The sequence below is a fragment of the Orbicella franksi genome, chromosome 6, assembly GCF_964199315.1.
Source record: "Orbicella franksi chromosome 6, jaOrbFran1.1, whole genome shotgun sequence".
In the NCBI taxonomy this organism is placed as follows: Eukaryota; Metazoa; Cnidaria; class Anthozoa; order Scleractinia; family Merulinidae; genus Orbicella; species Orbicella franksi.
The window spans coordinates 23099377-23111089 of NC_138150.1; the positions used below are offsets into that span (position 1 = coordinate 23099377).

Genomic DNA, 11713 nt, shown 5'->3' on the forward strand with positions numbered 1-11713 from the left:
TTTAGTATTGTTTTGAAGGAAAATAACGGAGAGCCTTCTGTCATCGAATGGCGGATTTTACACATTTGCAAAACTGGGGTTGTTCCGACTTTTGGTTCTTATTGTTCGTGATTCGGTGATAACACTAAGTGCAATAGCCTATAATGTTAACAACAACCTGGATGAAGCATTGCTGGCCATAGTTTGCACTGTGTACTATGGGAACATGTTTAACAGAAGCCGGTTTTTTCTAAAAGTGAACACAGTTGAAGCTCTGTATCCACGTGCGTGTGGTGGAAAATCGTCTACTCAAGGTTAGTATCCTATTTCCGTATCTCTTGTTGAATACTTTTTTCTCTGTAAGAAATAATCTATGTTGAGAGCTAGAGTTCATTGTAAATGCGTACTTTGGGGATATCAGATTTTCCCGAAAAGATCAGCAAAGGGATGAAGCAGTCCAGATGAGTAGAACTTTCCTTCAGTCATCCAGTGGTTAATAATTGTACATTCCTCTGTATTGTCTCAACTGCAATGTCGGCCAGGGAATCAACTTCTTTGGGCAGTTCAAAAAGAGGGGGTTGGCCTGTTTAGGGTTACCTCCCAATGGTATGGTATATCCTTACCTCTAAACTTAACTCCCACTTTTGACAGGTACCCACTTCTACTGTGACCCGGAGCAGCGGGGTAAAGGTTACTCCCTTATATGCACTATATAGGTGTGTGTGGCCCCAAAGGGTAGGGTTTTTCAGCCGTTTTGGTCATAAATAGGGTCTCGATTTTGGCCACTTTGGTCTTAAATAGGGTATGGGTTTTGTACTCTACTGTAGTCTTGAATTGGGTAATTTTGTTTAGAAGAAACTACTTTTTCATCATTATTGATAAGACCATAAACAAAAGGGCTTCAAAACTTATGTTTAGGGCAACTGTGTCAGTGGCAACAGTTGTAAATAGGTTGTCAAATTTTTGGTCTGGGCATAAATAGGGTACGCAAAATCTCAGATTTTGGTGATCAATAGAGTAAGGGTTTTGGGGTTTTTTTCTGGGAGTACCCCCCCCCCCTCCCGGGTACTGTAAAGTGGTTCATAATTAAATGCTGGATAGAATTCAGATTTTATCTTGTAATTAGCTTTAACCTCTAAATTATTATCTATTAATAATAAAATAGAGAACATCTTCTGTCTTCCTTTTCAAGAATTGGACTATGATGTCCAGACTTCTTCGAGGTGATAGTTTGAGGCTGTATCAACCATATTATCACCTGATGGGAATCTTGAGCTCGCAGTTCAATAATATTGTTAAGTAGAATTGTAAGATTTACCATTGTTTCTCTATCAAACTTCATACTTGGTTGCAATCATACAATCTGAAATTCTCATACTTGTAGGACTTCATAATTACATAATTGAACCATTTTGAGACTTTAAAGTTATGTTCTATATAAAATTAACTCAACAAGAGATGCTGTGGGAACACAGGCCTCTGGTGGTTGTTTACACAGCTTTTTTTAGTTCTTCCAAAGATCTGTTTTCAGCACCTCATCTTCTGTTAATCTGGTGGGGGTACAATGTAGCTCTGTAGCGACAGGACTTTTGTTCATTATGTGATCAATGTTTAAATGTCATCTACCTTCCATCTCATAAAGAAAAAATGAAAATTCTAGCTTGGTTTGATCTTAAAGTGATTGTTTGCTTAAAATATTGAAGATCCGATACCAGGATTCATTATAAGAGGTAAAAAACGTTTTCTGGTAAAATTGTTTAAAATTGTGAGCTTTCAACAGCCAGTCTGCTGTCTTCGATGGACAAAAATGAAATGATAAAACAGACCTAAGAATTTTGAATATAACAAGCGAATGGCATATATTAAATAGAATACGTGTGAAAGAATGTGAGAATGCTAAAAGTGTAAAATTAACGTTTGTTTAAAAGAGTGTTATATTCTCCCAGCAGAGGGCACAAATAGTTGTCAGCCTCGACAGTTTTTGCTGTGTGCCAGGATTCCAGCGTAAGATTAAGAAAGCTGTATAAGAAAGACACTGGAATCCTGGCACACAGCAAAAACTGTCGGAAGCCATTAGGACATGAAAATGGGACCTGGCTGCTGAGTACTGTTTGAAATTGTGGCAACAATGTTCAAATTGTGGGCTTCTTTGCAGGTGAACTTCATAAGGAAAACCTGCACTTTAGAGGCTGAAACTTCTGTGAGTAGCTAACCTTAAAGTGCAAGGTTTTCATATAGCATTGACAAAAAATATACATTTTTGGAGTGACCTTCTCCTTTAAATACACACATTAAGACTTAACTCAGTAGCAAGGTACCTCTTGTATGATCAGTAACAGTACATTGTTTACATGTATCCAAAAAAACAATATATATATTGTCCAAACTCAGTCATGTTAGTAGTGTTAGTGTCTAATGAGTGCCCGCAAGGAGCTAGTTTTACAATCTTTCTTGCAACTCTCTTCAATGTTCTGGGAGTCTCCCACCTACCATTTAGATCATCCAGTCCCCCAGACAAGTTTCGAACTATTGTCCAGATACAAGGGACCATAGGCTCCTAGGGACAGTGCTTTAAAAGTGCTATTATGATGAAATGTGCAGATGTCCTCCATAATATGAGCTTAACAGTTTTGTTACCATGGCAACATACTGGGTTTCAACCTTCTCCGATATAGGCTTTTCTGGCCACCTTTGGCTTTCCATTTTGGTATTTGTCAATGGTGCCTCATCTGCACGATTCAGCAAGGATATTAATATTATAAGGTCGAAGTTGAGGCTAGAGGGGACTAGAAAAGAGTGAGTTGCCATGGGAAAATACAGGCTGTGTATAATTTTAATAGCCATAGGTGTGTTTCCAGTAGAACTATAAGCCTACCAACTTGATGTAATATTGGGTTGAGTGTATGACATCATCAGTCACCTCATTTGCATATTTTACACATGATGCAGATATTTGCAAAAGTTTAACAGCATTTTTGAGTTATTTTTTTGTAAAAAAAATACCTCTTAGTCGGCACGTCAGGTATGTTATGGACGGGTCAATGGGTGAGTGAGTGAGTGAGTGAGTGAGTGAGTGTGAGATGTATGTATGTCACACCAATCAGATTGGATCTACTATGAACAGCCAATCAAATTTCTTGTTGTAAAGGTAAATGGTACGTGAGAAACACAAGGTATGTAAAAACACAAGGACTTTGGTAATTGAAAAATAGAGAGTGACGTGTATGTTGCCGGTTTGCGATTTTTAGTCCGCTTTGGAGGGGAGTGTGACAATTACATACGTACATTGGGTTGTTTTAGAGTGCATAATTTTCAGTGTAATGGTGGCTAGTTATGAACGAGATGAATCTTGAGTTTTGAAGCAGTTCATGAGTTAGTAGTAGGCAAATGGCACGAGATATTTTTATTTTTAATTACAAAGGGTAACTTGATAATTTTGTTTTTCAAAGGGGATTATTTCAATTAGAGGTCATGAATCGTCGGTTCTAGTTCTTAGGACATGTTTTAGAGGAGACGAGACTATTTAGATTTGAAGCAGTTCTAACGTTTACAATAGTAAGTGCAGGTAACGATTGCTTTGTTCTTATTGCATGCAAATATAACGAGATATTTTTATTTTTTAGTTACAATGGGTAATTTGACACTCTTGTTTTTCACAAGGTGGTAAATTCAATTAGAGCTGACGAATCGTCACCACTTGTTCCCACGAGATGTTTGCTATTTTTAGTTACAAATGGTAACTCGACACTTTTGTTTTTCATATGGGAGTAAATTCAATTAGAGCTTACAAGTTATCGGCTATTGTTCCCAGGATATTAAACAAAAAAGAAGCTTTCATTTCTGGACGGTTTTTATGTCTCTGCAGTAGCAGTTTAATATTTTTATTTGATGGGTATTTTATGACATTCTTTTCAGTCCAATATTTTTTAAAGGTAAAAAGTATGAAAACTGTTCAAATGTTCTTTGAAGACTGTGTGGCACCAAGTTAAAGTGCAATTTAATTAAATCAGACTTTCAACGTGCCAGAGAGGTTTTTTTTCTCTTTCTTTCAATTTTTGGTGAAGTAGTGTTGTGTAAAAAGGGTAAACTTACGACTCGTATAAAATAAACATATAAATTTGTGAAGGGCTTTTGTTGATTTTCTTTTCGATAATGATGAAAAAGTGGCTTCTTCTTAAAGCATACCCATATCAAGGCTAGAGTGCAAAAACCATACCCTATTTATGACCAAAATGGCCAAAATCAGCTAAAATCGATACCCTATTTATGACCAAAACTGCTGAAAAACCATACCCTTCAGGGCCGCACAGATCTATATAGCCCATATAAGGGAGTCCCCCCGCCGGGGGGAAGGGCTACGTGATCGGTGAGTGAGGGAGTTATGCATGTGCGAGTGTCCGACCAATCACAGTGTGAGTTGTGTCAAAGAACGAATAAAATTGCCTGTTAGAAAATAAGATGGTATCTGCATTAATCTGGAGACGTGTCAGATTACTGTAGTTTCTTCAGTCAAACATTTTATGACTTACTATTTAGTTATCTTACCATTACCGATGTAACATTGTATGTACATCATAAACTCCCAGTTTCTTTCTTGCTGTACATCGCAACCAAAAAACTTGTCAAATCAACCAAATCATTACTGTAAACAGTTCCATGAATGCTGCTATCTCCGAGACTTATAGTTCACAAAAAAATAACTCTTGCACGCCTTGCGTGCCTATGTTTAATCTTTTGTCAAATTCTATGTGATACACCTCTCAAGGGGTAAAAGTTTAATGAGAGAAGCATGTTAAAGCATTGAGTTGAATTTATGCTGTTGCCAAGATTTTACTGTAAGACGAAGAGAATTTTGGAGGGGAATTCGGTGTGGTTATTGAATTAACAGAGGTTGGTTTTGTTATTGATTTTGTCATTATCTTCTGTATTTTTGAGGCAGAGTGGTTGTTGGCAAAAGCAAAACTGGCAATGTCTTCACTGACCTGCGTTTAGATGTTTTTAGGTTTTTTTCTCTGACAATGAAGTTCAATTTACCGGTAAGTAGTTACACTTTCTTTACAATAGAACATATGGATATTAATAACTTATAGCTATTTTAATATCCTCATACCAAAATTGTAGTAATTTTATGGCTCAATTTCTATCTCTGCTTTAATTAGTTTACAGCAGTTTATTTTTTTAAACCAATTTAATTTCGTCAAAGGGGAAGGGGAAATCTGAGAGCAATAATAAATTAGACCAACAAATATAAATAAATTTGCACTGATTGCTCTCGTGGCGTAGTGGAGATGAAGTGGACCAAAAGGTCAGAGATCTGATGGTTTAATCTAGGTATGTCTGTACAAAATAATAAAAAAAGATTTTATTGTAGTATGGGAGTATTATGGTGGGTTATGTTGGGGTGTTGATATGGGATCCTGGCTGTACTGTTGTAGGGTAGGAATAGGGACTGAGGGGGTGGGTGGTGTGCTTGTGATTCTTTTTAAGAACCACTCTGAAAGTGAAAACAACTGGTTTAAAAAATTTACAGCAGAGGTAAAAATTATACATTATATCTTGTTTTTCATACGTCAGGTAAATGAGCAAATACCCACAAGAGAAATGCAAACAAGAGATGCACTTTATTTCTCTTCTTAATCAGTGTTCTTCTGAATTCCTCTTGTTAAACTAAATTATTTGTTTCTGTTGAGATAACATTTTTACACTGGACTTTTCCTCTGAAACTCTTACTAACAAAATAGTCATTACTAAGAAAAATTATACTTTTTACGATAACTGTAGAAATTGTTGTGCGTTCATTGGCTAATTTTCATCATCAATAAGCGGACCTGTAGGCACATAAATTTATAATTTAAGAGGCGTGTCAATGAGCGAGAGCATACAATTTGGCAATGAGTTTGTTATTTTAAAAAAACAAATTGATGTCAGTTTTTCCTGTGTTTGCGGATGAGTGTATCCTATCGCCCCGTGGATCCACAGCAGAATTCATGATCAATAATGTTCAAGACAGATGCATGAAAAACTGATGTCAATTTGTTAAACTGAAAAGATCTGGTTCTTGGTCTTTTTGTGACTGATGGAGGTCTCTAAAAGTTCTCAGTTGTTGTTTAATTTTAATTTTAGTGTTTGTATTTTCTTAGGTGGTTACCTCCTGGCATATACATTCCACACTGGCATACAATCCCTTGATTTAGATGATGCTGAACCTGTTTTTTCCCATCTTTAACATACATGTAAGAGTGTCAGTGGACCTGTCCAAGTGTGAATTTTTTTTACTGATAATGCAAATCATAATAAAGATACAAAGCCTCTCTGGTGTGATTTCTTCCTTGACAGTGAAGTGCAACCTAACCAAAAGTTGCATTCTGTAAGAGGTTTACAAAAATTATAAAATATAGGAGCTCCTCTGAAAGAAGAGTTTGTTGTTTTTTTCTGTTCATTTTTTCTGTTGAACATTTATATTTTCCTAATAAGCAGTTTCTTCACAACACACTTCAAGATGATAAAGAGCCATAAAAATGACATTTTTATTGCGGAGATCATTTTCAAGTTTAAAGAAAAGTTATTTTTATTTATATATTTTATTTTCTTTGGGAGAGGGTCTTTTTGAGAATTTCCCTAAAAATATCACAAGGTACAAAGGAAGGGGAAATATAAAAGTAATGTTTTCATTATCAGATTGAGTCTCTATGAAGCCGCAAAGTATGGTTATTTTATACTGTTGTGGACAACATTAGGCCCATTTTAATTCAAAATACAAATGGGAACTTACATTGTTAATCACACAATCCCTTAAATTGGTACTGTTTTGTTTTTTACCGGTAATTGCTTTTTTCCAGAAAACAATTTGAACATCCATGTTACACAAGGAGGGGTGGTGGGGGAGGTATTCTACATAGTTCTTAATGGGGAAGCTCCATCTCAAAGTCCAGCCTCTTAATACTGTATCCCTTTTCTAAACCTGTAGAGAGAAGTTTTAAAATATCTCTTAGAACAATTTATCAGAATCCCCTCATTCTGGCTCAGGAGAGTAAATGAGAGATTATCAACAACATTTTAGAACCAGAAAAAGGGAAATGCGTAAAAGAAAGATTTCCGTACCCTTTCATACGCCTGAAATCAACTTGTCAGAAATCCCTTACCCTTTAATAGTTATATCTGAAGCCTGAAAACTTTTGAGCAGAGCTTCCCCATATATGTCATTACATGGAGTCCTCCCACATACACAATTCAGGAACTCTTGACAAGTTGCGATGAAGCTGACTTTAAGACTGGTCTGATTAGGCAGCTTCAGTTTTTGAGTACAAACTTGTTACTCTCAGTCAACTTCTGGTATTGAACCTTGTCTTTTCTGGTCTGGTCCAAGTTCACAGACACTACTAGCTAGCAATCACTTTCACAACACTAACACTAGCAATGTCACTCGCAGTCTGGGTGTTCAGTTCCAACGCACCATGTTTCATGGTCACTCATCATTGTCAGACATGAGTTCATAATAGCTTGTAACATTCACCAGCCTGGCAGTGTCATTGTTGCTACTACCTGTTCCCAGACTTCCTTTTATGGCTGGGTGTTGGGGCATGATATTTCATTACTGTTTGCAAACAGTTTGTTAAGATCGCACATTGAAAGTGTGATGAATTAAAATAATTGAACTCTATGAGAGAGAATTGTCAGAATTGCTAGTGTTCTGTCATTCCCTGGGACTGAAATGTCTTGATGTAAGCTTATATAGAGAAAGCACATTCAAAATAAGGCAAAATGTGTGAGTAACCTTTCAAAATAAGCTGCAAGTATGATAGTTAGGTATTAAAAGATAAGGAACTTGGTCAGCAAACAAGGCAAATGAAAGGAATTGAAGAAATGAAAGGTGCATGCATGCTTGACCTCACAGGATCCGAGGGGGGGGGGGGGGGGAGTATTGAAACTTTATAGTGTCGCTGACACTCAACACTGTTGAAACGGAAAAATAAATTAGATTATAACTGAAAAACACATGAGATGCCCAAATTACTAAATCGCCCATAAGAATATCTTGTTTATTTTTAAGGGGTTCACGGCCTGCCTATGTTTAAGGAAGCGTTTACCAATTAAGGAATTGCCAAGGGAAAAGTTAAGATTACTTGTTCAAGGTTCTTAACCAGTCGTAACAGAATTTATAACACCAGTTTGAGTCACAAGCAAGAACATGAATTTGCGTTAGTGTCGATCAGCAGGAAAGTTCCGCCGCGTTATGTGTGTGGGTCTATTCTTACAGTGTGATACGATTAACACCTCTACGTTACTCTCAAGTGTTTGTCAAGAGAAAATTTGAAAAATGGGCTTCTGTTAAATAGGTTCTCCCACGTCTAGAAAACTGACACAGCGCTTTTCTCTTAGTGTAATACCTACCTAAGAGAATAGGATATTTGAATTGAGTGCAACTTACCTACAAATCATTATTTCCACGCAAACGATGGCTCCTGTGGAATTCAGCGAAGAAGAAACGACGACATTTCGTAAAAACACACGCCTTCAAAACAGCGTGTTTTTGAATAAATAATCGTTCTTTTCCTCAATCAAACGATATGACGAGAAAGACGACAAAATTTTATTTCTCATGGCCAAATAAAACGTTAGAAATATCCCGCCGATTACGAAATATAACCATTTTACTTACTGAGAGAACGATTATGTCGCATTCAAATTTGATTTTGCCGCTCAGCCCGCTTTTTTACCGGATGTGACGTCACTTTTTGGTGGATGATCCAAACACAAAAAAAGTGCCAGGCGTTGCAGAGTGTTCTCCCCCGCCCCTGAAAAAAACAAACAAACAAACAAAGAAATGAAAAAAACAAATAAATCAAAAAACACCTGATTCAGTCTTTAACTGTACGGGTCCGCAAATGATCCCAGGACCGCAAATGATCCCGGACCGCAAATGATCCCCAAATTGAACCGCAAATGATCCCGGACCGGAAATGATCCCCAAATTGGACCGCAAATGATCCCGATCAAAAAATAAGGAATGGCATGGATTTATATCAGAGGAAGGTGAGAACATGTACAAAAATTATGAACTAAAAAATATGTTTTATCATTTTACTAGCCTGCGTAGCAAGCGTTTCCGCGGGGTTTGGAAGCAAAGAAAGACCGAGGAACGGGATTTTTAGTGTTTTGTCTTCGCGGAAAATGGGGCGAGAACCAAAAAAAAGAAAGAGGGGGGTGGGAGAGGGGTTTCCTTCCTTCCCGTCCCCCTCCCCCCTCTTTTACTCGCTCCATTTTTCGCGCTGTAATTCTTTGCTCCCGAACCCCACAGAAACGCTTGCTACGCAGGCTATCATTTTACAAAAAAATATTCCACAGTTGCCGTTTTGTTCTTCGAACGGTACAGATCGTTTTCATTGTCACGCAATAAAAAAAATAAATCGAAAACCAACCAATGGAAAAAGCTAAGAAATTGTGATGTCACGCTATAGAAGATAACTAAATAAGACACTTCTCCAAGTTTTAGGCCTGTGCGTTTCCCCAAACTTCAGAAATTCGTGGTAAGTGTTTCCCAGAAATTTAAGGAGCCCTGTCTGGGAGTAAGAAAACGCCATGTTGGTGTACATCCGTGGTACACCAATATGGCGGCCGGAATATAGTGTAAACATCTGGAACTTACTTTGGCTTTCTAGGCGACTGATTTTCAGTACTAAACAAACAAGCATTTACATAAGCACTTTTCCTAATGCTGTAACTTCTAAAAAGGCTCAAAATCGTGAGATAAGTACATATTTTTCAACAAACTCGATCGTAGCCTTGAGTCACGCAACCTCCATAACCCTAAAATTCAAAATGCTCTGGTTTCTAAACGAAGCACGCTTATTGTAAACAGATATAAATATAGCGCTTCTTATGCTTGATGAGGATAAAAACACGTCACGTGAAGACGATCTATTGAATTACAAGTCTTAGAAAAACACATACTTGTAAATATTCTCGAGATCCCGGTGGCGATAGTATCAAACATCTGTCAAACAGCTAATTTGTCAAAACGAAGCGCAAGCCTTGGCCTTGCTTGGTTATGAAACTGAACTTCATAACTATAGCTTGGAATTTTAGCTTCTTAGAATACTCAAGTAGTCATTTCCGAGGAATTAAAGCCAAAATACGACCAAGGAAAAATTACAAAATAAATTTGTTCAAATTTCCATTACTACACACCAGGTGTTTTACAGAGTGATGAAGCGTTGTGGGCTTGTGGGTCTACTCAGGTGACCGCGACTTCCTTAATAGTTGCTTCATGGTTTTTAGTTTAAAACTTTAGACAAGTAGTGCGTTAATGACTGATAAGATATAACACCGACTGATAATTTTACTGAGAATTGCAAAGAAATGCAAGCCAAGTCGTGCTTTGATGATTGTGTGGTGATATTCATAACATCGTAGTTAGCAACAAAATTTAGTCGAAAGTATGAAAAAAAGCAAGTTGTAAGCCATTATAATTATAAGATGGCTTTAATAAAAACATCGATATTCCCTATCCACACTATCCCACTATCCATGCCATTCCTTATTTTTTAGTCGGGATCATTTGCGGTCCCTATCGGGGATCATTTCCGGTCCGGGATCATTTCCGGTCCGGGATCATTTGCGGTCCAATTTGGGGATCATTTGCGGTCCGGGATCATTTGCGGTCCTGGGATCATTTGCGGACCCGTACATAACACCGTTTTCATAAATCCAGACCAGGGGCGGGGCCAGGGGCGGGGGCAGAAGACTCCTGAAATTTTTGTACTGGATCACCAAACAAAAAGTGACGTCACATCCGGTTTAAACGTTGCCGCGCACCTCGTTTCACAAAGCGAAAAAATGGCGTTTCGATTGGGGAAGATTTTCTTCTATTTGCAAACCGTCAGGTCCGTGTCCTTCCATACTGAGGATAGAAATATGTTGCAGGCACATTTCTTCGACTTTTGAAGCAAAACTGTTAGCAAAAGAGAACAATTTAGTATTGTTTTGAAGGAAAATAATGGAGAGCCTTCTGTCATCGAATGGCGGATTTTACACATAGTCAAAACTGGTGTTGTTCCGAGTTTTTGTTCTTATTGTTCGTGATTCGGTGATAACACTAAGTGCAATAGCCTATAATGTTAACAACAACCTGGATGAAGTATTGCTGGCCATAGTTTGCACTGTGTACAACGGGAACATATTTAACAGAAGCCGTTTTTTTCTGAAAGTGAACACAGTTGAAGTTCTGTATCCACGTGCGTGTGGTGGAAAAGACATGCTGAATCGTATACTGAAGGTTAGTATCCTATTTCCGTATCTCTTGTTGAATACGGTTTTTCTCTGTAAGAAATAAACAATGTTGAGAGTTAGAGGCGAGCTTTGGGGATTACAGATTTCCCCGAAGAGATCAACAAAGGGGTGAAGCAGTCCCCACCAAATTTTTCTGGCAGTACCCCCCCCCCCCCGGGCACTGTGAAGTTGTTCATTAAAAAATGCTGGACAGAATTCAGATTTTATCCAGTGCTCTGTATTGTCTGAGCTGCAATGCTGGCCTGGGGATCAACTTTTTTGGGCAGTTCCAAAAGAGTGGGGTTGGCCTGTTTAGGGTTAGCTCTCGATGATATGGTATATCCTTAGCCCCTAACTTTACCCCTGCTTTTGACAGGTACACACTTCTACTGTGACCGAGGCTGGGGGTTACTCGCTTATATGCGCTATAGGGGTATGTGTGGCCCCAAAAGACTGTTTTTCAGCC

At 37.9% G+C, this 11713-nt stretch overlaps 1 protein-coding gene and 1 long non-coding RNA gene across 5 annotated transcripts in view; one reads left to right on the forward strand and one right to left on the reverse strand.

Annotated features, from left to right (window-relative positions):
- LOC145491344 (uncharacterized) overlaps nt 1-11713 on the reverse strand; it is a 515242-nt gene that overhangs the window by 106622 nt on the left and 396907 nt on the right. The window lies entirely within an intron of this gene.
- Nucleotides 206-6700, forward strand: LOC145491408 (uncharacterized). 4 transcript variants are annotated; one of them, XR_014049826.1, is made up of 3 exons: nt 223-293; nt 4919-5015; nt 6120-6640. It is a non-coding gene; the product is annotated as an uncharacterized LOC145491408 (long non-coding RNA). The 4 variants fall into 4 exon arrangements; XR_014049823.1 differs by lacking the exon at nt 4919-5015 and having other exon boundaries at nt 206-293; nt 6120-6575; XR_014049825.1 differs by lacking the exons at nt 4919-5015; nt 6120-6640 and adding an exon at nt 2135-4908 and having other exon boundaries at nt 219-293.